The sequence below is a fragment of the Apteryx rowi genome, unplaced genomic scaffold, assembly GCF_003343035.1.
Source record: "Apteryx rowi isolate R43461 unplaced genomic scaffold, aptRow1 scaffold_138, whole genome shotgun sequence".
NCBI classification, from domain to species: Eukaryota; Metazoa; Chordata; class Aves; order Apterygiformes; family Apterygidae; genus Apteryx; species Apteryx rowi.
In genome coordinates, this window is record NW_020447619.1 from 111997 (window position 1) to 138490 (window position 26494).

Sequence of the window (26494 nt, forward strand, 5' to 3'; positions counted from 1 at the left end):
TGATTTTTGGCACTTGTGCAAGAAAAGGGAAGCAGGTGGAGTAGTGGGCTGAACAACCGATGCCTGAACAACACTGATGAAACTGAGGCAAGACAGCTCTTTGTCCTGCAGGGAAGTGCAGAAAAGGCCAAAAATCAGCCCAGCGAGAACAGTGTGAACTTCCCATTGTTTTCTGTGAGTTGAGGATTTCTCAAGTATTTTTTCCATTACATTCACAAAGGAGCTAGGTAGGCACAGCAGCACTGATTTTAATCTTGCTAAAGCAGCAAGTAATACAGCAGTATGAGCTCCAGTATGGGCTACCCACTGACCTGGCATTTCCTTCAGCAACAATTTAAGTGTTAGTTCATGTGAGCTAGCTCTGGTCTACCTGCACTTGCTGCAGTCCAATTTCTGGCTGCAGAAAGGACTGGCTCTTATTGAGACTTCTTATTCCCTCAACGATCCCAACATTTTCCCCTCCCTATATAAAGTAAATAAAATGAACAAGAAAGATTAAATTCAATTAATCTTTTGAAGGGATTAATTAACAAACTGTAAAAGGATGGTATATTTAAAGCAATTTTAATTTTCTAACTCCTAACTTACAGCAAAACACTTTCCATCATCAGATGATCAGACTCTTCTCGCTGGCATTAGCAAAGCCATCTTCTACACAGTGAGTTGACCAGACTACCAAGAACCATAATTCCGTGAGAAAAGAGAAAGTGCTCCAAAGTATTGGAAAGGCTTATTTTATTACAGTTAACCTCTTCACCTGTGAACACACATCCTATTTCAAAGGTATCCTTTTGAGCAGGGGGAGTGCAGGGGACCTTTCAGTGCTTCTACTTCTGCTCTTTAGGAAAGCTAGACTAGTAAAAATATGAGCTACTTCTCCAGTCCTCTAACTCCTACAACTGAGTGGCCTGATCCAATCAACAGCCACCAAAGTCAATGGGGAGCTGTTAGTACTTGGTTTAGGCCACAGAAGAGTGAGAAATTGAGAAATATGTTTTTATTTGGCCTTCGGCCTAGCACAGTGCCACCACTAACGAGTGGCTGCTACAATGAGACCTTTTAAAAGAGAATACCTGAGATATCAATCGATGAAAACAATGTGAATCCTATACTGATCTCAAAGAGGGGAAATCACTGCAGCTTTATGATGAATAATTGCAGGTATTCTGGTGCCAGCCTACTATCAAAAGAATTCACTGGCAGGGAAGGGCAAGGTCTGTTTGCAACAGTCCTCCTCCCCAGGGAGATGCATTTCATGGCTCCCAGCCAAAGGCTCAGAAGAGCCCATGGGGCAGCAGTTGCATTGGAGCTGCCCAATCACACCCCTTCGCTGCAGCCAGATTTGCCTATTTTTGCAGCTGGCACCACCAAAGGCTAGAGAAACTTGTAGTCAGCATGATCCCTTCCAGACTGACTTTTCAGGCTCTTCAGCTAATAAATACTGAGAGCAGTCCCTACGCTGGCAYACACAACTGTAAACACAATTTATATATATATCTGGTTCTGCACCTCTCTAAGGGCTTTTCTTTTTCTTAACAATTTCTGCATGACTGCTATCATCACGGCCCTTGCTAGTCTCAGAAGAAAACTGCTCACCAAACCTTCTTGTAGAAACATTGTTTCGCTTTGCACTGACAAAACAAAATTCCTTTTGCTCACTGTTTCTAATCCCCACAATAACAGCACTGTACACAAAGTGTCATGATAAAGAAAAGCTATATTGGTTAGTCTTGATGACTCAGCAGTGGTTTCCTGCATTGCTGCTTCAGAGGTACCAAAAAACAGATCAGAAGCTTAAATCTTGACACTAAATACATGTTCACTGTGCAGCCAATCCTATTGTTTTCAAGACAAAAACAAGTCTGTACAGCCTACAGCAACTAGTGATAAATGACCCACATAATATTAACAGTGACTGACTGGGGAAGACTCTGGTTTCACTAACTTCTCCATTTGCAACTAAAAACTCAGGCAACAGAAAACGAAGTCAGAAAGGAGGCAACAAAGGATTATGAAGAATATTACACACCACAAACAGGCATATCACGTACAACCAATTTTTACAAGACCACATTGAGCCCAAGCCTCAGCAGTGCTCCAAAATTAAACAATGCTTTCCAACAGAGTATTGCAAATGGTTTTAAAAATTAGAAGTCTCACAGCTATTCTCAGAGGCAAGCAAACATTACCTSTTTTCACATGAAGTGCTCCTAACTAAGCCAGAAAAATGAACTACAGGTGTGATGTTCAAAAAATCCATGTGTGCAAGCAAATGTATGATCTGTGTGTGCAATTACTGTGACCCTGTGTGATAAGTAAATACATATGTACCAGATGAGTAATTACTTATCTAACTTGTTGTGGGCCGGTGACAACACAGGGTTTCTGAGCTACTGTGGTGTCTCTGCTTGCAAATTAGCCACATCACAGAAGATCTCTAGAAAGCTCACTCAAGTTCATAGCATTTGTTTTTCCTGTATTCCTAGCATGACATACAACCTGAACTGTGCCCCATATTCAGACTCTTATTCAGACAGAAGAGATCATAGCCCAATGTAAGTGGTGCTGTAAGCAACCTGTGAGCAGATGGCCCACGGGGAGGAAAAGGTGGCTTTATGTTGTTGCTTATAACAGTGCTAGTAACGCAGTTAGGAAGCAAAAGCTTCTATTTCAGCATCTCAGGTGCTAAGCCTGAGCAAGACAGGCCTAGTACATAAAATGCACCAGGACCCAGGAGAAAATGGCACAGCCCAGCTCATATCCATATGACTAAACTCTTTTCCCCTCCAAAACACGGTTACCTTTTCAGTAACGCCTGTTGAGAACAGTCCCTCGCCCATGCCATCTCCTGAATCATGCCATAGGTGTCATCTGGGAGTGTGCTAGTTGGTACGGGCCAAAACCATGTCACGGGGTGTGCTAGAAATTAAACAATATGGACAATCATAAGAGAGTGCTCAAATACGAGTCCTGGCCCTGATTAATTTACCTAGGTAGACACAGCCTTGGTGGAGTAAAGTCAAAGTGCAGTCATTCAAACCCACTGCTGCAGTCAAAACAAAAACATCATGAAAATGTGTGGMACAGCAGGAACAAACACTAAGGCTCCAAATTTTAGTCTCATAGTCACAAGATCATATATTAGTACCACAAGAAAGTGGGAAACACAAATAACTTCTAAATAAAAATCAAATATTTCTTTGAAAATAAAGAAGACGGAAGATGAGTGCTACAATAGATATCAGCGTGCTGGCAAAGGAGAAGTGAGAAATGGACATTTTCCAGCATTTAGTTTAGGAAGACAAACACTGTTTCACAGATTCACTGTAGTCCTGCTTATGTTCCAAGCTCCCAGATTCATGCCAAAGGGCTTGGACTTTCTGAACATCCTGTTCTGTTTCCTCAACTGCTAGTCCGAGTCCTCTCTGCTAAATGTCTTTATTTCAGAGTCCCATTTTCTATCATTTTATTCCAGACTCCTCACTCTGTAGGCTTTGTATTTTACCTCTGGGTAAGAGTGAAGACAAGCAGATTAATGAGAAGTCTGAACAGCATATTAAGTTATACCTATTTTAAGAGCCTGCTAGAGTAAGCATCCCAAGGCACTGTATAAAAATAAAACTATACAAATCGCATTTAAAACTAACAAAAAGCTTGCAGATGCTGGCATGCCTTAAAGCATAAATATAAAGATCGATGATTAAGTGATTCAAAGATTCCCCAAGTCTGGGAGCCACATGAGCACAGACCATTTACCTGTCATTGCTAGGACGCATTAGCTATCTGCTCAGATGTAAAGTCGAGGCATCTTTATGAGGGCCTACTGGCAGGAAAAATATTCCCCCCTGACAAAGGAAGGAAAACAGCTTTAGAATATGAGCAGCAGCTGGCTATTTCAGGGATTTCCTAAGTGACTAAAGGCAATGCACCCCGCACCTTTCACACGCAGCTGCAGAACACATTCCTGCTCCTTTCTCTGCCTCTCTGCAGCTGTGAGATGTTCACGGTACAAGTGGCCTCGCCRGGGTGACGACAGTAGCCAAGGTTCAGGTGGAGACAACACTTCTCAGGGACAGCAACATCAGCTCTCCTCATAATGGCTTTTAACTCCCAGATCCACTGCTCCTGGTGCGCTGCCAACACCATCCACAAGCCTTTGCTTGGCTTGGCATGACTGAATCGAGCAGTGGGTCCAGCTCTTTCATCCATACAGATACCTCTTGGCTGCTGGGGACGAGGTGATGTGAGAGGTCATTTATCTCTCTTGGTATGAGAGGGAATCACTGCTGCTACCCAAGTGACAGGGAGCCTGTTGCTGCTGTTGATGCGGGCACAGAGCAGCCCACTTGCTTCCTAGCTCTCTGCCATGCTTAGAAGACGGCAAGACTTCCCACCTTGCTTCCTTCCTCCTCCTTCCCATGGCAGCATTTTAATAAAGGCTGAAACCAAAGCATGGAGTGAGAGATACCACCTGTGACCTTATTTGCCTTAATAACTGCATCTCTGCACTGCCTGGTCACRGTCCCCTCACAGCCATAGGGCTCAGTAGATGCTCCTGTGGGAACCTTAGACCCCTCTCATCTTGCCCTGCTGTTTTGAGGCAGAAATGCTGTGGAAACCCTTCAGACAGACATGGCCCTGTGAGAGCTTGTACTAAAACTGGTGGGATTGTTTCCCAGGAGGTTTGCCAGCAGACACACTGATCAGCCTGTTGTTTGCAGAGTATGCGAAATCCCAGGACTTCTGAACACACTGGGATAGGCAGCTGGTGGTTTCAAGGCTATAAACATAGCACCAGAGTTACTATCAGCTTTTCAACCTTTCTCCTGCCTTACACCCCACTCCCTCTTTCCTTCTTTCTCCTTTTCTCTTGCCCTTTTCAAATATGCTATCTTGTATGGTGGCCACATTCCCATCCTCTTAAAGTCTCGACAAATGAGTAGGGATGAGTAGTTTCAGAACGAGGCAGCCTTGCTGGAAGCACAGCAATGGTTGAAGCAGTGTACAGATAACCACCTTGTCCCTCCTGAGACTTATTTACCCTTCTTGAATCTGAATGCGATGCATTAGTTGTCTCTATGAACAAGTAACATTGGAAGATTAGCTTTGGCCTGCAAGCCTGACCAAAGAGCAGTGTGGCTCTTGCTGGATTTACCCCTACTTTAAAATTACATATTTACACACAAACACACACACACACACACACACAGAGAAAAAAGATGTAACAACACAAATGATTAGTGGCCAGTAGACCGCATTTGTAACAATGAAGTTAAACTTAGGCCCATGGGCCATCAAAATTTTAACCTGTGTATATTTTCTGAGATTTCTTGTTGAGTTGATGTCAACACAAGCACATGTGTATTCTAGAAATTATGGAATTAACAAAAAATGCTGTGGCCACCAACATATTAAAATCTGCACAGAATATTAATTCCAGCAATTTAGCTAAAACCAACTATAGGCTTACGTGAGGTATGCAAAATAACATCACCATAAAAAACAAACACCCCCCCCCCAAAAAAAAAAAAACACCAGAGGTGCTGAACAATCAGTCAGACACAGTCAGTCACATTCTGAAACCAGTCCAGGAATACGTATGTGAAATCAACTGAACAAAGCTGGGATGAGAAGTGCTTCATTTTATGTTGATGATTTGCTTTACTAAAGAAGGCCTGCACAGACAAGACTTCAAATTCACGTTGCCCAAGTAAGGAACTCTTTTTTAACACCATCTGGCTTAAAAATTACTTGGATTCCAAAGTGGCCATCTAATCGCCAACAGGAAAGCAAAGAACTATTTTAAGCAAGCATCACTAAAAATAAAATGGGAGAAGCAATGGAAGGAAAAAGAAAGTGGTCAGTGATAAATACAGTATGGAGATTTGACTATTTATAATTTTAAGACTATTTATATTTTTAAGCTTTCCCTTTGAAACACTGACAGGCAGGCTTCCACATTCATCAGTCTGGTATTCATTCAACTGCACAGTATTTATAGAAATATGTAAAGGCCAACAAAAACAAAAAAATACATTAAAATTTATTTCTGCCAGAATTTGGGGGTATTATTATCACCTCACATTCAAGTTCAGCCATGCACAAACAAAACATTTCACAATCTTGCACTGATCCATATTTTGAATGCTCTTCATGAAATCCTGCTCCAGCAACTCATTACACTGTGAAAAAACTAATGCAACACTGATACAACTTACTATGCCTGGAGATACACTCTTTCAGAAGAGCTCACTTGCGGGCTTGCCTTCTCCAAGAGCTGAACACCTGATGTCATTCAGGACACCTGCACAGCACCTGTGATAGCAAAGCCATTAAGAACCTATACAATATCAACTCATTACAGAGCAAATCTAAAGGACAGAGTTGAAGTAGAAAGGATCTACATGAGTGGGATGACTGGTGAAAGACTGATTATATGCTAGAAGAGAACCACTGAACTACCCTGTACATTCCAGTCCAAAGATGTTGTATTTGGCTCTTTAGAAATGAGGACATTTGAAAGGAAAGTGCAATTCCTCTCGTGTGTCTCTCAAGTTCCCCAGAGAACACCGTCTCTGCTTCTGGTTACAAACAGATCACATTTATGAATCCATTTAGGAAACACCAACTGAGATGCATGCTGCTTCCCTAATAATCTGGCTAATTTAGCTTAGTTTCAGAGTCAATTGACTGCTTTCTGCTAAAACAGAAATTTGTTACTCTTAGCTTTGTTCATGTGTCAACACGGTTTAGCTTAATTAGGCAGCTTTCCTCTCTAGCAGTCCCCTCCCTGATGTATTTATCAAGAGCTATCTTATCATCTCTCAGTTTTTACTTTGCTGGGCTAAACAAGCCAAGCTCTCCAGTCTATTCAGCTAACATACAGGCTCTCAAAAATTCTTTCCTGCCCCTGTTGTAGTATGAATCTATCTTTCTTGAGTTCAGTGCCCAGAATTACATACAGTGCAACACATTAAATTTCATTTTGCATATTTTTCTGACTGCAGAATTTTCACAGTCCCACTATCTTCACCTTATTCTATTCAATTTTATGCTCATGTTTATCTTTTAAGGGATCACATTACATTGATGGCTACTTACCCAATTAGGTCTAAAGCTTTCCCTTGTTTTTGATACAAATTTTTGATGTTCCTAAAAATATTCTCTCTGCTTTTAAATGTCTAGGCTTTTTAATCCAGCCAACCTCGCTACCTACCAACCTCACTAACTTGTTTTCCTAATTTCATGGCCTGCCCTTCTGTAAGAAAGAGCCTTATTTTTTTCCCCTTATGCCTGTATTAAATTTAAACAGAAACAATTAAATGAGTACTTGGTCCAAGCTTCTTTTCTATAACTGTATCTTCTATAGTGGCCTCATACTATACTAAAACTAAACCTGAGATAGCCTCTCCACATCTCAGCTCAGTAACTCCTTTAAGAAGAAATTATATTTCATAAATATAAAATATGAAATATGAAATCATAAATATGATTTTACTGGCTGTCATAGCTTGCACCCAGGACAGGCAGTGTCCAAAATTTCCACAAATTGCATCTACTGAAGGGATCCCGTTACAGCTATATTTTTGTTAGCAAAATAAACATGCCCAGGACTGCTGAGGCCAGCTGGCACTGGTGCCATCCTCTTAAACTCTCTTACCCTCCAAAACAGGGTGGCTGATTCCAAGCTGATTACTGGGAGTAGTCCCAGGGTAACTCTCAAACTTTATCCAGGAATAGTTCAGGTGAATTCTGGTAGATACAAGCCAATGCTATGCCAGGGAGAGTCAACAGTAGAGGCGATTGATTTCGGGGGGGGGGGGGGAATGCTTTCTAGTACCATTTAATTTACTAGTACAGACATGGCCCTTGTGTGAAGGCCTCTTAATCTCTGAATGACCCTAAGTTCTTCATAGCTATTTCTTGATCTTCATTAGCTTGTCACTCTTTCACCTTCCTTCTTAGGGATCAAAACAATTCTACTGATACCACAACAGCCACAGCTTCTTTGAGAGCTGGTCTCTAGCTTGACATATTAACCTTCATTTTGTTCCAGCAGGGATACAGAGATCTTTGTCTGAAGTTTCTTCCTCGGGATCTTTTCCAGCTCTATGTCTGTATGGGGTTTCTTTGCTTCTGGAAAACAAAACACCATTCTTTCCTCTAGCTAAGCTCTGCTAACAGATCTGTCTTTCCACTTCAGGAAAAGGAGGCTTCAGACACACACATCTGCCTCCTCCTCGTATTGTTAGGAATCTCAGATCTTCATATTTATTTCTTTTTCTCCTGCTGCAGCCCAACTATCTTCTAACTATTCTCTCTCCCCATTTTTTTAATATCATCCTTGTTCCTCTTCAGTCTCAAGTCTATAGTTATCTCCATCTCACCTTCCTTTTTTCTGGTGCCCCCTTTCTTCCTTGCTGTCATCTCTTTCTGCGTTTTTCTCCTCTGAGTTCTCTAACAAACTTGTCTTCACTTCATTTCTCCCCCAACAATTAGTGTCTGCCGCTGTGCTGTCGTTTTAGCCACATATATCTGTGGTCAGCTTTCTCCAAGACCTCTCCCTTCCAGCTGGTATTTTTATATACAGCTGTGCAGTCTGGCCACCTAGATGGCTTCTTCTCTTCCATCACATCTTCAGTGCCTCTCTGCCTCTAGCTGCATCTGTAGCACTTGGCTTTGTCAGGTGGCATTTCCATATAAAAGTAAATTCTATCAGGTAACACTGAAGTAAGTAAATCTCCCTCTGTTCCTGCATCCCGCCTTAGTGTCTTCTCTGCTATTCTTCATTCAGTGCTGCATCACTGCACACCCTTCCTTGTCTCCGCTTTTAAGGAAAAAAACCAGCCCAGATGAAACCCATCCATACTCCCAGTTTTCTTTAAGTGCTGGCTTCCTCCAACCACTGAGTTTTTATATTTTTGGCCACATCTGAAAGGCAGTTATCTACCCAGTCTAAACTAAGCTCACCTAGGTGAAAGGTTTCAGTTGTGACCAAAGGCAGAAAACTTCCTTCATATCCTTTCGCTACAAGAAGTTTAGTCCACTGACAACCGCAAATAAGTCTTGGAAATTGCAAGAAAAATCATGTAAAAACCAGTGAAAGAAAAACAAGATAGTTACTGTAAAGAAAAGGAACACTTGTACATGAGGTTTACTAGAACTTAAAGGAAAATGGACCCATACCTAAACAGAAAAAAATGAAAGAAGTATCATTATGAATTTCATGTCAGAGATCAATAAAGCCCAGTATGTGTAGTCTTCATTTTCTGGTAGGAGGCTAGGTACTATGATATAACTCCTGATGCATATGAAATAGGAGAAAAACAAGTTTACATAAACCTCAGATACAGAACATATTATTGGAGATTTCTCCAAAATTGCAAATGATTGCAGAAACACATGGCTAAAAAGAAAATGTAGTTTAATAACTTAACAAGGTTATCTTTTGCAGATCAAAGCACTAAAAACAGCCCTTGATTATTCCCATCAAGCAAGGACTAAAACCAGATTAAGGAGTAGGATCATACAATCTAAACTGCACTTTGTTGTTTTTTCACCTTGAAAGAAAACAGATTTTGTAGGACAAATAATAAGGACTGATCTTCAAAGGACAAGTGGATGTGCAAGAAAGGGGGTACAAAGTAAAGTGTCATCCAAACTTTTTTATTATATACTAAAAATAGCACTTTGTTTTAAAAATGTAAAGTGTATCAGTTGCACCGTCAATGCAAGGCATAGATTAAAAAACAAACAAACAAGGAAATGCAGGAAAGCAGAGTGCCAGAATGTTTTGTTTATCTCCAAAATTTAAAATCCAGCAAAACTGCTATAAAAATCACACAGACACAACCAGAAAGAGTATACTGAGTTTTTTCACATAAATAAGGATTTAGGCAGCAAATTAAATTGTTAATAATAGGGRAGATTTTCAAAGACACAAATGGACAGTTTATGGGCTGAATAATCTAATTATTCCTGCGGATCTATAGTTCATGAGAGCCATGAAATCTCTTTCACTGTTGCTAAGATTTTGGAACACTGATCCACTATAAACACTATACAATTTATAACTAATTAATTTTCTCTCATAATTTCCATAGTGATTTCTCTAAAAAGAAGCAGACCAAATATACAACCCAGTATATACTTCCCCTGCTAAGTTGCCTAAGTATGTTGCTGCATTCTGGCCTACTGACCTTGGCAGACCTCTGCCTAAAACTGCTTTAGAACATAAGTGAAAATTAGTTTGAAGGTTTTGTTCTTCAAATCATCATAAAACCACCACGAAATCTGAAACTGCTAGACACTTCTTGCCAGGAAATGTCCCTGAGACTCGACAGTGTATTACCACTCAGGTTTGAGGTACAGCAAGTCTTACACCTCACCTAACTGCATTAGCCTTACCTGAGCTAGCTGGAGAAAAATCTATTAACACCTTTCTAGCAGATCACATTTATGTATGACCTCTGTTGCAAAGTACCACATGGATTTGGATCCACAGACAATGGCAAAAAATAGGAAACTTTTACTTGGCTTTGAATTAGAGTCATTCTTTCCCTTAACAGTGTAGAACACGGCACAGTCCTGACCCTGACCAGTGCTATCATAAATATTTTTAAAAAGATATATTAGAGAGAAAAAAAAAAGGATATATTAGAGTAAAAGCCTACATCCATACTTGATATACAATTCATGGAGATGAAGTGAAGTGTAAGCCTTCCCTGTTCCTTCTAAAACTTTAGAAATCCTCCCCTGATTTGCCAGTGTTGCTTTGACTTGCTTTTTAGACTAATTCATAGCCAGAGGTRCTAAATAATTGTTTATGTTTCATCTAACCTGAAGTGGAAGTTGAAATTTAACAAATAGGCAAATATCTGCAAGTGATACTTGCAAAATATAATCCAAATGTTTATTGACAGTCTATTTAAGAAGTTGCCAGTAGACTTATTTCTAGCAACAGATTAAATGCCAGTAGGATCTGATTGCTTAACAGTTAATAGTGAAGGGCTAAGAAACCCATATAAAATAGTTTCTGAACAAGATTCCAAAGATAAATCCTTTTGTTAAGAAATAATATTTGAGGAAATACATTTAATAGGGAAATGTGACCGAGTTCCACAGCATTCAACTAACTGCCACACATTTACATCAAGAAAAAAAAAATTTCCCCATCAATGGAAGAATTTAATTGTATGGGTTGCAAAGTAAAAAAAAAAAGAACCTACTTTGGAAGGGCTCTTTCACCATTCTAGTCAAAGTGGATGTCTCAAAACATGTCAACAGGACAAACAGAAAATAAAAAAATGCAAGATGATTAAAGAAAATATATCTTCACCTAGCAATTAGTAACTATGTGTTCTAGCCAGAGAAAACACTGGGAAAGCAACTGGAGAAGTTTTCCTTTGGCTCAGGGAACAGATGAGCAAGAGTTCTCCTAAGGCATGAGCTACACAGCCAAAAGCTGTTAAATTCAGTGGCGGCTAAAGCAAGTTACAACACAGCTTGCTCCAGCCTATGTGGACAGAGCCAAACTGCAGTATAACAACACTTAGGGGGAAAGAAAAAAAAAAGGGGGGGGGGAGAGAGAAAACATTCCTTATGATTTTATCCCAAGTCTGAATCAGGCTCATGGAGTTGTTTCAAGCAAGTCAGAAAACAGAGGTATAAAAGGCTTTTGCTCAGGCAGGGCATACCTCTAGCAGTGCAGATTTTGTTTTTATATTTTCTAGTATTTACTCCATAAAGTTTTCCAATTTCAAAAGAATAGGGACACTTTCTTTGGAAAATTATGCCACTTGCTGTCCTTGAGGAAGACACTTGTAATCCAATAAATCTCATCTTTCCTGACATCCATTCTTTTCCAGTCAATACAGTATTTCCTATAYGCCAATTTACCATTCCAAGTAGCACCAACCGATGCATATCGACCACTGTTATTACAAGCACTGCTTCCTTCATTCTCCTATGTGAAACCTCACTCTTAATCTGTCCTTGCACATTTCTCCATGTCCGTGGTTCATTTTCCTCTCTCTTCTCAGGATTTCAGTTAAATCATATAAAATGATGCATAAGACTAGAGGGAAGTTTAAAAAGCTGTTGAACTGAAAGAAAAACTGGAATTCTGAATAGCCACTAAGGACTGTTTTCTGGTCAGCTATGCGGCTCTATCTGATTACATAAATATAAGTGTACAATCATTCTGAAGCTTCAAATAGCTTCTGTTTGTTCAATTTCCATTTAACTTAAGAATTGGCTTAAACAAACTATACTGACATTCGAAAGAAAACAGAAGCAGTTAAGAGGATCTAAAATACTTTGATAAAATGAGTATGTTCCTATGCCAATCAGAACCAATTAAGGATTCCACAAGAATAAAGAAGCAGTGCAGGTTCTGTTTTAATTTTATTTCAAGGAAGCAGTGAATAATAAAATTTAAACAGAATTATTCATGTTAATACATTTCACAGTATCTCATGTTTGACCTCTGTATTTTTATATACGTGAAAGTTTTACCTTCAAGTAACCTTTGAAGACACAGAACATCGAATCTACTCAAGCAAAATGGGAATCCATCAAGGTCAACCTGCCATTTTCCCATTCCAGCAGGTGTAGAGGACCGGCTGCCTAGGAAAGGTAGCACTCCTTGCCATTTTCACTTATCTTCTCCTGCCAGCTGAGTTGGAGCTCTTCCCATAAATCCCAGTGATTTCCCACTGATTTTCAGCAATGGAATTTTTGCCAGAAAAATACAACCTCCTGTATCTCAAGAAAGTAAGGATTAATATACATCCGCATTGTGGCTACTTATTAGGAAATCTTGATGGGTTAGTTCTGTTACTATATTTGCACAGAAGTGGCTCTACACTAATGAGTCTACAATGAATTTTTTTACTATCCCATATGTCCTTAGAGTTTACAAATCCACTCAGCAATTGTTGGAGATAAGGGTCTCTGAATCAGCCCCAATTAGGGGGTAAGACTAGTGGTATATATGGTTAGCATGGAAGGATATCCCTTCCTTCCTTCCTTAGGAAAGGAGGTCAGGGATATCAAAACTTGTCAAAACTGCTCAGTAGGACTCTCTCTCAGTAGTACACATGTAAGTAAAGAACTAAGACATGCTTTAACTTGATTCTCTAATACTCAGCAAAAATTCAACGTTCTTTCTGTGGTGACAGCCAAATGTGGCAAACATTTTCTTTGGTTTCTGGGTGAGTTTCATAAAAGCATGCTGCTCTTCTATGATGCACACTGGCACTTAAAGTGTAAGTTTACAATGCTCAATTTTCCCCCCTGTAATTTTATTATTTTACCCTTATTTAGTTTTTTTTTCCTGTGATTATTAAATCAAAAAAGGGATGATTGGTTTTTAAATTAATTTGCTGAAAGGGAGTGAAAGACACTAATGACTAGAAGGAAGGGAATGAGTTTCCAACAGATCAAGAGAGAGCATTAATGAACAGATGTGTCTTGAAAGTTTTCCTAAATGCAAACACGATGACTGTCTCGAGACTGATTCACTACAAATACAGACCCACCCATCATGTTATATAGGAAGAGCTCTTACTGATTCTTGAATATACTACAGTTTATCATTCTGCAGATGAGCAGAAAGGGAACACATCATAAAGACCCTCAGTCTGTAGTTCAGATACACATTTGGAGGAAAAATACAGTACTGCAAACAAAATCATTCCAAGTAAAAACACCCATCCCAAGTAAAAACACAGGAGGACGCAGCAATTTCTTTACAAAGCTGCGTCCTTGTCTACTATTCCATCTGATGAAGACCATGGAAGCTGAAGCTTTTGTAGAAAGCAGCCTGTGACCCACCCAACCGTACCCCAAATTCATCAGTACCCAGCAGCCCTCCAAGAGCTTGTGCTCTCATGGGGCCAAATTCTGCTGCTGCTCTTTGCAGAACAGCTCGGATTAGAAATTCTCCCTCTGTACAGTATCCTTATGTAATATGCAAGTGAAGCCTCTAAATAACGAACCCAGTATATGACATAAGATTGAGGAATTAGAAACTAAACTGTAAGTGTGACTATCAAAGGTCACTAGAACTTCTACTTCACACACTGAATCGACATGATGAGGCAGCTTTGTAATTGAAAAGAAAAACATTTGAGGCTATGTATCCTTTGTTTTTTTAAAAAAATTATATATATATAAAATATATATATATATATATATATATATATAATAGTTGGGGAAAAAATCTGGTTTATTATACAACCCAAATCAACCAAAAAGGCATGCTGGCTTGCAGTTTGGTTTATGTTGATCTTTTGGGGTTCTTTTCCTTTTGGGGGAGGTTCCTTTTTAATTTAGAAATACACTGTTTCTCTGTCAGTAACCAAAATCAGCCATCAGTCCTGGCTGTCTGTGTACCTAAAGTTCCTTTTAAAAACTCTGGGATATACAGGCATTTTACTTTGAACTTCCTGCTAGATTGCATAATACTTATTTAGMACTTCCTTGAAAAAAAGTTAGAACTTCAAAATCTCTAGCTGCCTAAGGGAACTAAAAATATTAGTGCTGATTAAATATTTATTTTGTAGAAACATGAAATCTATCATGTTACAGAAAATTATTTTGAATGATACCTCTTCAGCAAGCCTGTGACTTATGGCTTTTCCTCTTACTAAGTTAAACAATCAATAAAAATACAGCTGGCCCAAGAAAACTGTTTTGATTTTGGCAAAGCATCAGACAGTATCTTCTGGTTTGCCAACACAGGCAGAATCTTGTCTAATTGTGGGGTGCTTTTGGTTTTACTACCTACTAGCAAAACTATTAAGAAGCAGTAAAAGGTTCCAGCACCTTTTACGTATTCTTAGCTGAATCTCATTAGTTTGCACACTCTCAATTTGCACACAAAAATACAGCAGTCTGTTCCCACCTCTCAGGGAAAATTTAATAGCAGAGTGTTAAGTCTCATGTTACGAGGACTTCATTACTTTTACAAGATATGCTAAATAATTAAACTGCACTTGTCAAATAAGTGATTAGAGAACATTCTGTGCTGCAGCATACRTTTTTACTGTCGGTTTACCTCAATTCACAAAATTAAATAATTCACACTGAGTCTCCCACACAACAGCACAAACAACCGAGATCCTAAACTTGGAGAGGGGAGGGCTGTACGACTCAAAGGACAAGTATATATAGAATGCAGTTAAAGAAAGAGCACTGGATTCAAGCCACAGACGAGGAAACTGAAACAACAGAACCAAAGCTTGCTCTGGGGATGCTGCTGAATGAAAATGACCTGAAAGCAAATCTAGCCAACACCATTTAGATCCGCAGCAGCTTCAAGACAGACTTTCTCTGGAGTCTCAGACCCTTAAAAAAAGGCAGAGAAAGGGTGTGTGTTGCTTACAGAGGATGGGACTAATGATACTCAGTGAACACTGACTTTCCCAACCTCTAATTTACCTTCTTAGCCGTACGTCTGTAATTAGGTGTATATTACAATAGGCATTTCATAGCATGTGCCACATTCTCATACACTTTTACAATCCCATATTTTTTGTGGGAAGGCTTTAGCTAGTGCAAGTAGCTGGGTGCAGTAGTCTCCAAAACTCTGCAGTAAGCAGGATCCCTCAGGGCAGAAACAGAGGGGCTACTGTGCGAAAAGACACAGGCAGAAGAATTAGGCAAGTAACCAACCCTTCCATCGTGTCTCTCTTCACCATAGCTAGAGTTTAGGAGCCCGCTCCGTTCACTGGGCCGGCTCACGCAGAAAGCTGAAGCAGATGTATTCAAACGAACGGCTGTCCCTTCGCTGGCAGCAATTTATCTCTCTGGCTAACCTGGCAATTTTTCACGAGCAGTATTCTAAAGATAAAAATAAAACACCGTCCGGATGCAAATCCCTCCTGGTAGCAGCAGCATGTACCAGTCTACTGCTCCCTAAGTCACATCTGTCCTCCTGGGCCTGAACTGTAACAAACATCAGGACCCAGATGCCCTGGGATTTTAACATCATCGTGACGTTCAAGTTGGACTCAGTCAATGAGTATATATACACAATCTGCTATTTTTTAAGTGTACCAGTCACAAAGAGCCATATTTCCATTAAGCAAGGGAGAACATTCCAGATGATCTGGTTCTCTCACCACATTACAATTTCCCTGAATCAACACTTTTTGCAGGATTATGTAACAGTGAGCACAGCATGCTTAACTCTTATTTGAGCAGACGTTTCAAGCACAGTATAAGCATCAGAGTGCTTCTTCACCCTAACTGTGCTCTAATCTAGCGTGTGAATTGAAAAAAAGGTATATTTATTTCTTGTATGAGAACAGTACGCTACCCACACAAAATTGTAGATTCTTGTAGAGAGGTTATTAAGTAAACAAAGTTCAGGAAACAAGACTCAATAGCTTGTAAACACTAACAAACTGAGCTTTTGATGCCAGCACCGTTCTTCAGTATAGATATTGGACTTGCAATGCACTTGAAACGAGTCAAAAGAACTGCCCAGACCACGGGGCACCTTCTTCTTGTTGCCCTTTGCAGTGCTTTTACAGCATGGCTTGCATTGAAAGAGATGCCCCTGCAGCTCTCAGTGAAAACCAAAACTACTTTTGCAGCCTCATGTACCACTGTCCAGTAGAGGAGTTTCTTCTGTGGTATGGAAGGCTATTTTCCTTCACATTAAATCACTTAAACATGAGCTTTCCCACAGAAGAAAACAGCAGCAATTTGTTGCCTCAAACACATTTGCTACTGGAAACAGCAATTTTCTTCCATGGCACGAAGAAAGAAAGCACTCCTTTCAGAACTGAAGTATCCATTAAGAGTGACACTGTGGTAGCAGAAATATGTGAAATAAAGACATCCTAGAGTTTGTTTTGAAATATTCTCCACAGCTAGTACTGTGATCATCAATAATTTGTGAAAATCCTAGGTATGTAACATATATTTTCAAGAGAGATTGTGGGTAAGAAACTTAATAGTAAAAAACATCACAAACAAGTGTTATTGTACAGCAATTAGCCAAATTTGTTTGATACCTGACTAATAAAATCCTTCTCTCCTTTCTACTTCACCATACCCCATATCTACTAGCAACATTAATTCACTGTTTTTATCCTTTTCCAGTCTCTTGCCCCCTCTAACCTCTCTTTTGCTCAGCTGTCCATGAAAGCAGCTGTGGCCTCTATACACAGAGACACAGATCCATTTTATCTCAGCCACCTTACAATGGCATTTCTCTTCCCCATTTTTATTCTTCTATTGTCTTAGTCTAATAATTTGCCTAATTCTAGTTTAAACTGCAGGTGTCAAAGCCAACCTTTACCAAACAGTGACATCTAAAGTACCAGAAAATAAATATTCACCACATTTGTGTGATCTGTATGTATATAATATAATAATCCGTACATATGTTTTAGATGTGGTTCTGGGACAGTCATTCCAGGAAGGCAGAGCAGCACAGACAGTCAGAATACAGGAATGGCAAGTTAGGTATACAGTGCCTAGACTCGATCAGTAGGGCAGGGATGATATATTTTGGAGCATGAACAAAAAAATCTTCTGATCTGCCTCAGCTCCCCTTGGAATTCCCCTATATACCTCTAGTTTCAGAAGGTTTTACAGCATAGCTTTTTCACAGGTTTTTTAAAACAGACAGAATTAGGGATGAAAATTCTCCTGAATAATTATTTTATGCGTACATATGGCCAACACAGACTCTTAGCTGTTGCTCCTGCCATTATTACTGCGGAGTTACATTCTGAATTCCTGAGACAGATGCTATGTGATATAGGTACAGTAGGATGCCATTAATTCTGATCTCAATTTGATGGATTTTTCTATTTGCAAGATTTGCAAGATTTTGCATGGTAACTCCTGATTAATTTCAGATATTAAAATTAATAATGAGCTTACCAAAATAACAGAAAGGAGTCAGGGCTATTCTTGTTCAATAGTGTTTTGTGCTTCTTAACAGCACATAAAAGTACTTTTTTGAACAACCATTTTTCTGTATTTTCTATTAAAGGATCCACTATCTTTTATCCAGTAAAACCAGGATGCACTTCCCTCTAGCAATAAGAGCTAAAAGACTAGTGTCCTCCACACGCTGTCAGTATCTCATGGAGGCCTCAGAGCAAACATACAAGTTGTTCTTCTTCAGTTTTGGGGAAAGCAATTATTTTACATTAGGAATTCTACATAATCTGCTAAAAATTTACCCTACCCTTCCTACTCATATAGATACCAAGATTTCAGATATAACATTTGACTACATAAACTCCTATGTTAAAGATGGCATTATGCTCACAGAATAACCAGAAAAAATCCGAATTCATTCAGAATTTTAATTATATCACGCAGAGGAGTCAATAAAGATCATATATAAATTGTTACTTTTCAGGGACCTTAATAGAAAATGCAAGCAACTAAGTAAGTCAGGACAAATATTAGAACATTTATGCAGAAAAGTGTGTGTGTAGACTGATCAAATTTTAACAGAAATCAGCTCATTACTATTATGCATCAGTGCAGCATGCAAAGCCTGCAAAATCAGCAGCATTATACCTACCACAGAGTTTCTTCAAGGACCTGCTCAAGGACTTTTCAACCTTTCAGTGGATCTTGGTAAGTCACCACTAAAACAAGAGTGACCTGCTTCAGCTGTGATTTTGGAAATTCTGTGCCTGCCTGTACCACATAAGAGCCTTTGTTCGGGGATATGTGGATTTAAAAGGCCTGAAGGAACTATTATGATAATCTGGTCTGACTTCCTGCCTGGCACAGGCCATAATATACAATACCTCACGCAGCAATTTCTTTACAAAGCACAAGAACTTGTAACTCTACTAGGAGATATTTCAGAAAGAGATCTAATCTTGATTTAATTACTCTAAGTGATCTACCACATTCCTTTCTAAGTGTTTCCAATGGTTAATTACCCCTATGGTACCGTATTTCCAACATGAACTTGTCTTGCTTATCTCGCTGTGTTTTTGTCTGTTGGAGTCCTATCCTATCTCCTTATATAGATATTTTTAGATACTAACCACATCACACCTCAAAATTCTCTTACTTGAGATAAATAGTTTGCCTACTTGGCAAATCAAAACAGAGATTCCTGAATCCAACGTACAGCAGCTGCTGGTGGTATTGTAGATAGATTTTGGCTATGTACACTTGAAGTGAAAAGTCAATTCAAATATAAGGAGGAGGCATTAAAGATGTTCTTTAACAATTTTTTCTAGCTTTCATAGCAGTAATCCCTTCGTAAGACCTGAACATTTCAGAGAAATACCACTGCAATCTGGGGACTTTCATTTTTAACTTAACTGATAAATTCAAGCTCAAACCAGACTGGTAGTTACCAAATACGTTAGTTAACACAAAGAAATCAATGGCTTCTGGCAGGTGGTTTTCTACTACTTGTACTAAAATCACATAAAAATCCTGTTACCAGAACGAACCAGTGCTTTTGCAAGCACTGCCAAGGCAGAAATCCAGGAGTGAGCAATATGTACCCTAAACTACTTCCAGTTGTGACTCTGGGAAGCAGAATCTGCAAGTTTCCACTACTGCTGTCATGCTATATTACTTAGTCACGTTACTTAGGCATTTATATTACTGTAGCATTCAGAGGCACCACATAAGGCTCTCTTGTGTTAGATGATCAACTACAAGCAGAGCAAGCTTAATTCGTTTTTGCAACATTTGCCCAGTTCTTGTATGGCTGAATCCTGGTCAGGAGATGGGAGGGGAGCTTGTGTCCTCACTGGATCATGGAAGCTGATGAGATCAGTGTACACAGACTGCTCAGAACTAGAATTTCTTCTGGCATTTACTATATTCCTGTACTACCCACGTGATTCTCAAAACATAAAGTTCTTTAACTGACTGTACTTTCTAAAAGGGCTTTCAGTCTTTTGCATGAATTTGGTGCGGAACAGTAGCATCTTGCTGTCTCTGAGATACATCATATATGTACATGCCTTTGCACCTGCAAATACATGCACATGCACGCACACATATTCTCCATTTACTAATACAGAGAAAGAAAATCCAAAGCTAGCATCTGCTATTTACATTTATAACACCGCTTTAAAATTTTCCATAACAAATAATGTCATATAACACCTCATTACTTTTTCCAACTCTTCTGTTTTTTTCATTAATATTTCACATTTCTAGTCACTTGTGGTTTCAAACAGTTTAAATTTTGCATAGCTTAACTGATTTTTTTCTTAGTCTCCCTCTTCCAAGGACATCCTTCTGCAAATCAGGATCACACTTCATGTAGGTATATCAACTTTTACTGGTTTAAGATGTCAGCAGCTTTAAAAATCCTACCTTTTAATGACACTTCTATTTGGAAGAAGTTTGACTTGACATAGATACAATGAATCCAGCTAACAACTCTGAAAGCTTTTAGTTTAACTGCTGATAAAAAACAAGACAGGCAAATACAGGAGGAAAAGAAAACAGTAACTAACAACATCTCCCTTCCCAATACACCATGAATGGCTATTAAAACTATTACCTGAAAAATAGTGCCTGAAAAGTAACCGGATATTTCTGTTATGCTCTGAACAAGTTCATACTGCAGCTGCCTGTCAGAACAACTTGCTATCATACACATAGTTATATGTGACTTGACATTGCTGCTCAATGTCATAAGTGTACAGTTTTCTATATCCTCTAACACAGMACATGAATCTCTGCATCCTCACTAGTGACCACAGAAATAAAAAGATAAAAAAAATCCTTCTTCTATCTGATAACATACAGAAAGACCTTTTTTGCCTTTTTGCTTATCTAGCAGATGCATACAAAACCTATTTCCAGAATGTAACCTGACTCATGTTACATAGAAGAAAAGATGTTCACTCTAAGGAGAGAATCCTTCTCTAGAAACAGAGATTTAACTCTATAATTCATAATCGCTCATTTCCACATCTCAAAACCCCAAAACTTTTTGGATACAAAGTCACTTATTTTATCAGCATATACTCTAATATTTCATTTTCAAACTGCAAGAAACTTCTTTTAAGTAACCATTTTAATTGCCTGAGTAATGAAAACTATAATGTCTGTTGAAAAAATAATTCTCTCTAAATTCTTCAGAAGACATTAGAAGTTTCCAAATCTATGCAGTTATCTTATTTTAATTAAAAGATTAAACACTGGCATAAAGGAAAAAATAACTTAGTAGCAATAAAAAATAGTCAAATACTATTACACTCATTCCTGCAATAGTGTCTCCTTTCCTTTTTAATTTGTGTTTTAACATATTGACCCATACTATCCAGTATCTACTCTGAAATGCTGAGCATATTTGTTAAAATTATCTGTAATTAACCTTAATATTTTACTAAAGTGGAATAAAGAAGCCTTACCTTATTAGAGCTTCATTTTCAGTTCTTTCACTGAAAAGAGTAAAGAAATCTGTATTAAAGATCCATTTGGTAATAAGTACTTTCTGAAATTATTTCAGTTCTACTTCAATTTACACATAAAAACTATGGTTCTGTTACATAACTGAAATGAATTTCCATTACTTTAATCATTCTTCACATCCTGAAATGGAGACATTTATGTATTTATTTATTTATTTCTCTTAACTAGCCATGGTTCTCAAACAAATATTCAAATGCTTTGGGAAGATCAATACAAACAATGTATCCAGTTGACTGTATCCAGTATCACCTGAACTGCAGGCTGATCAGGCACACTTTACAGGTTTCTTTTCAATGCAAGTGGTATTTTATGATCACTATTTGTAGTTCTTTTACTTTGATTTGACACTTGATAATTTTTATTATAAGATAGCATTTGCATTGCAATATGCACATTCAGAGACTGTCCCAGCCTGAAATGTGGGGTTTTTTTTGTTGTTGCTTGCTTGTTTTTTTTAAAGAAACTAGTTTCTGTTCCATCCCAAGACAGCAAGGGTCAATGGCAAATGTAGAAGAATGAAGACATCAAGCCATTTCATGAAACATCTGCCTCAACTAATCCATTCCAAATGACACATTTACCATTGATAGCTTATCAATGGACATCCTGACTTGTGAAAAACAAACGAGCTTTAATACTATTCTGAAAAAGTTCCAACGTGACTCAGAACAACTGATGAATTCTGAGGCTTTCAAAAATATTAATATAACTAACCTTTCAGTTTTTTGTGAGTTTTGTTCAGTCCTTTGTAACTGAAGAGAACTATTCATGGGCATCAGTATTACAATTGGGAACTGGATTCCAGTAACTTTGAAATAAATGGGAATTTTTCCCCACTAAGACATGCAAGAAGAGAATCACACTTTATCTCATTTCATTTTCTACATGAGCATAATATACAGCATAAAATGGAAAACAAAAAGCCAAATCTAATGGAATTTGGCAATTATTATCAATTTTTGTTGAAACACAAAATCATGCTGAGTCATAAATAAAGCATCTCAGCCTCTAGCACTTTTTGTACACTTCATTAGCCATCAATCAATATGGTTAGAATTTCCCAGATAAAGGGAAAACAAGAACAGAACTTGTTCATCTTTCTCAAGGCTAAATTAAAAACCTGGCCTCAAAGCATATGATCAATGCAATGGTTGAAGACATGAATTTTCAGCTCTACAGCAAAAATACTACTTGCCCGGGGAGGCAGAGGAGTTTTCAAAGAATGGCTGTAAATCTGTCAATCCAAAGCAAGCAAAGCTTAAGTGAAGAGTAAAACTGCCTCTTTCCTTAATTTTGAGCATGTTTACCTGGTATTTTGTAAGAGACCTGTAAAATGACCCTGTCCCAGAAACAGAACAAGTAARCTTAATAAGAGACACTCCTGAAGTACAGAAATTCATTAGATTAAACATTCATTTTGACAAAAGGCATGAGATCTCGTTTTTATGAATCAGCTCATCAGAGCTGAGATTTAAAATGTTTGATTTACCACAGCTGAGTATCTGCACATGTACACCTATAAATGAAGAGGAATTCTATAAGGTCATTTTATTACTCAGTAAAACATATAAAAATTAATGGGTTTGATTTTGTACAACCCTTCCTGATAATCAGCTATTAAAGCATGCATCGGTACCAGATTACTTCACACTTACCAATCTGGCTTTAGGTCTGGGTCATCCACTAGGGAGAATTTAAGAGAGGATTTGCATACATTACAGGAACCAAGTGACAGAACCAGTAGTTACTGTATCACTGGATGCTACCCAGGGTTTCAATAGGATTGAATGGAATTTATTACAGTACGAGCCTAATCCTTCTTACCTTTCCCAGGCAAAACATCCACTGAAGCTAGCCAGAGTGCAACTGAGGACGTATTATGTCTTTGATTCTTTATTATTTACCTGTCCCAATACTACAGTGGTCCATAGCACAAAGTTTACAAGACCAGAAAGCTTCTCTGTGGGCAGGGAAAGGAATATCTTACAGAACAGCTTGTTTTAACCACAAACAGGTACAGAGGCAAGTCTGAAGAAGACTAAAAGTCTGGACTTCTGTCAAGATCCACAGCTTTTGAAGCAAAGTATTTCTATGCTAGAAACACTCACAGCACAGGCTGCTTTGAAGCATATTTAACTCATCCTACGTACTTTTAAAAGAAGAATGAAAGATGACTTTGGCAAGTTTAATGTCTCCCAGAAAAAAAAATAAAAAATCCTAACACACTTAAAGGAATGGTTTGCATAAGTTTACCTTATCTGATCTAGCTGTTGATAACAGGCAACCTATAATGAGGGCCATGCACACCTCTCACCATATGTTCTTACGGGGCCCTCAGCCTGCCTAGCTTGACCGTCTCAGAAGACATTTGGCCAAGAGGACCATGTCCTAGAGAAAGAAGGGCCTGTTACTGCTCCCCTATCAGGTAGCAGGAAGCTTCTCTCCCTCTTCAGATGATCAGGCTTCTATCCAAGTGGAAATAACCTTCACTCCAGCATGCTCGAGAGCACCCTGGATAAGTGAGGCACCTACTGTTCAGCTGCTCCTGCAGGAGACTTCCTGTCTTATGTTCCTCTGACACTATGGCAAAGAATTTCATGTGGGCTCCTTATTTTAAGCACATTTTAAAAAGTCACATTTCCTGTTAAGTGTCTACACTGTTTCCATGCTTAATGGCAGTATTACTTCAGATGGAGGGGAAGATCTCTACAAAAAAGGAAGACAGATTTCTTGGCAATATTCAGATATGTCATATTTCTAAGTATATACCTCTTTACAGTAAAAACTGTACTTGTTGCTTGTCATCAAATGTATTAACTTTGGATGCACTCTGGAGGGATTCTAGTAGACTGCCTCAAAAGCCCATCAATACATTTGAGTCTAACTAAGCAGACAACTGTCCACACTCCAGGACAAAAGGCTCCATAACTTCAACGAGTTATTTAACATAATCCTCTCAATTCAGATAAGAAAAATTATAAATCTTTTTGCAAGTTTAATCTTTTTCAGAACTCCTTATGAATCAATCTCATAAATACTGAAACTAACACTAAAAAACCTTGCTGACAAATTTTTTTTCAAGGCACTTGGCTACTGATGCTGTTCATGAGTTTTCTCAGAAAAGACTCCATATATCACCACTGACTCCAGTGGAACTGCAGAAAACTAATTCTGCCAAATTGATTAGACAGAAGAATAGATGAATATAAAGTTTTCCTCCTTTACCAGACTTAGAAAATTCTTGACTGCACAGAGCTGTATACATGAAAGGGCTCCTTCTCATTTCAGTCATTATTATTTCATCTTTTTTTGCTGCATGTTGTTTAGCAGATACTGCAAAGTTACAGCTATGGCAGCATATCTCAGCATTAACCAAAACATGGCTTTGGTCACTATAATGAATACACCCAAATAGCTAAAACAAGTTCTTTCCAAATGATTTAGCACTTACCCAGTACACTTGAGGAGAAAAGGTATTGAGGGGCACTCCACATAATTTATATATAAACAACATATTCTCCTTAGGTCTTTGAACTGGTGTCACATGCAGGGATGAGGGCACTACTCTTCCTCTTACACATATTTTGTTCTCCAACAAAATCCCATTCATCCTATTAAAAATTACTTCTAGGTTTCTGAAATCCCTCACAGGCCTCTCAAGTTAGAAAGAAACAATTAGTGCAATAATTCTTAAAGTTAGCAGAAGATGCCAATCACTTCAGTCTTCCAGACAGATTCACTCTCATCCTAGAATTTGCTTCAGCCTACTTTTGCAGTCCCTGTAGGAGTCTCTGATGTTCAGAGGTCCACGGGGAGACTAACTGAGCAAAGCGACTGCCATTTTCTTTATCGCAAAAGATCACAGAAAGCCAACTGAGCCTGGAAAGTCCATGGAATACTTATTCCATCAGCAACAGAAAAGAAAGGGTTGGGGGGACAAGAACTCTGACCAGGCAATAACTTCACTCTTGAAGCCACTCCATTAAATTTAGCTTTCAGATCTGCTGTTTAGCAGCTCCCAATAAGAATTAAAATGCACATCCGTGAAAACTTCTGAAAAAAACAGCAGGCAAAATCTCACTGACCTCCCTCAGCAAAGTTCTTCCTCAAGATGCAAGGAACTCTGCTTGCTCGGAAAAGTAATTTGAATCTTCCCATCCCACCATTTTTGACTCACAGTTCCAGCACTTGCAGTAGTTAGCAAGTTGTACCATGAAGAGTGAAAAGTCATGGCTGCAGCATGCCAAAGTCTAAACTGTGACACAGATTTTCATTTCTCAAACTGCACGCAACATGCCTTGAATTGTTTGGTGCTTCCTTAGTGTGACTCAGTCTATACTGGTATTCCTAGGCTGTAGATATGCATATGTATATAGTCTAAGCTCCTTGGAACCTACAGATGCATCTAAAGAATGTTTACTACTAGTGCAATGCTAATCATAATTATGATGCTGCTATATGCTATCTGCAGGATAAAAGGCTAGAAGAAAGCCCATGTTTAGATTGGGCAGCAAAGACAAGATCATAGCTGGAAGGCAGAAAACACATAAAATAGCTCCATATAAGGCATACATACAGATTAAAATTAACCATCATTGCCGAAAAACTGAATACAACCCCACCCACAGCCATATATGCCTACGCATAATTGCCAACTGCAAGAAGAACACAGGGTCCATATTCTGCTACCCTAACAGCATCAACAGTCATAAAGCCACTGTTTCAAGCTTGTCCCTTTCCCAAAGAAAGGGCTGAGTGTGCAGGCACATTCCTCTTTCTTCAGTCATTATTTATTCTTGCTCTTGATGACTGGCTATCACAGAAATCATAAAGTTTAATGACTTTTTGCAAGCTAGTCTTCTTCTGATTCTAAAGAAGTCTTAGCTTTCAACCAGGTAGCTTGATCTAACTGTTCAGAACATGAATATGGAATAATGAGGTAAAAATAAATAAATCATCATTTCTACTGTTGTGTGTTGTCTATAACCATTCTAAGCAGCTAAGAACTCACAGCTGCTTTACTGGTAAAGACGTGAAAATGTTAAGAATAAGC

At 38.6% G+C, this 26494-nt stretch overlaps 1 protein-coding gene across 8 annotated transcripts in view; it reads right to left on the bottom strand.

The window, feature by feature from the left end:
* The window catches only part of THRB (thyroid hormone receptor beta), a 175545-nt gene that overhangs the window by 111371 nt on the left and 37680 nt on the right, over window positions 1–26494 (bottom strand). The window contains exons 3-7 of one of the 8 annotated variants that reach the window (XM_026057260.1): window positions 21381–21410; window positions 6219–6315; window positions 3937–4227; window positions 3757–3845; window positions 2802–2919 (exon numbers count right to left, since the gene is read on the bottom strand). The gene's annotated coding sequence lies outside the window, so the exon portion shown is untranslated. Of the gene's footprint in view, window positions 1–2801; window positions 2920–3756; window positions 3846–3936; window positions 4228–6218; window positions 6316–7660; window positions 7717–18559; window positions 18609–21380; window positions 21411–26494 lie in introns of those variants that run through there. The other 7 variants (XM_026057261.1, XM_026057258.1, XM_026057259.1 and 4 more) reach the window with 7 other exon arrangements.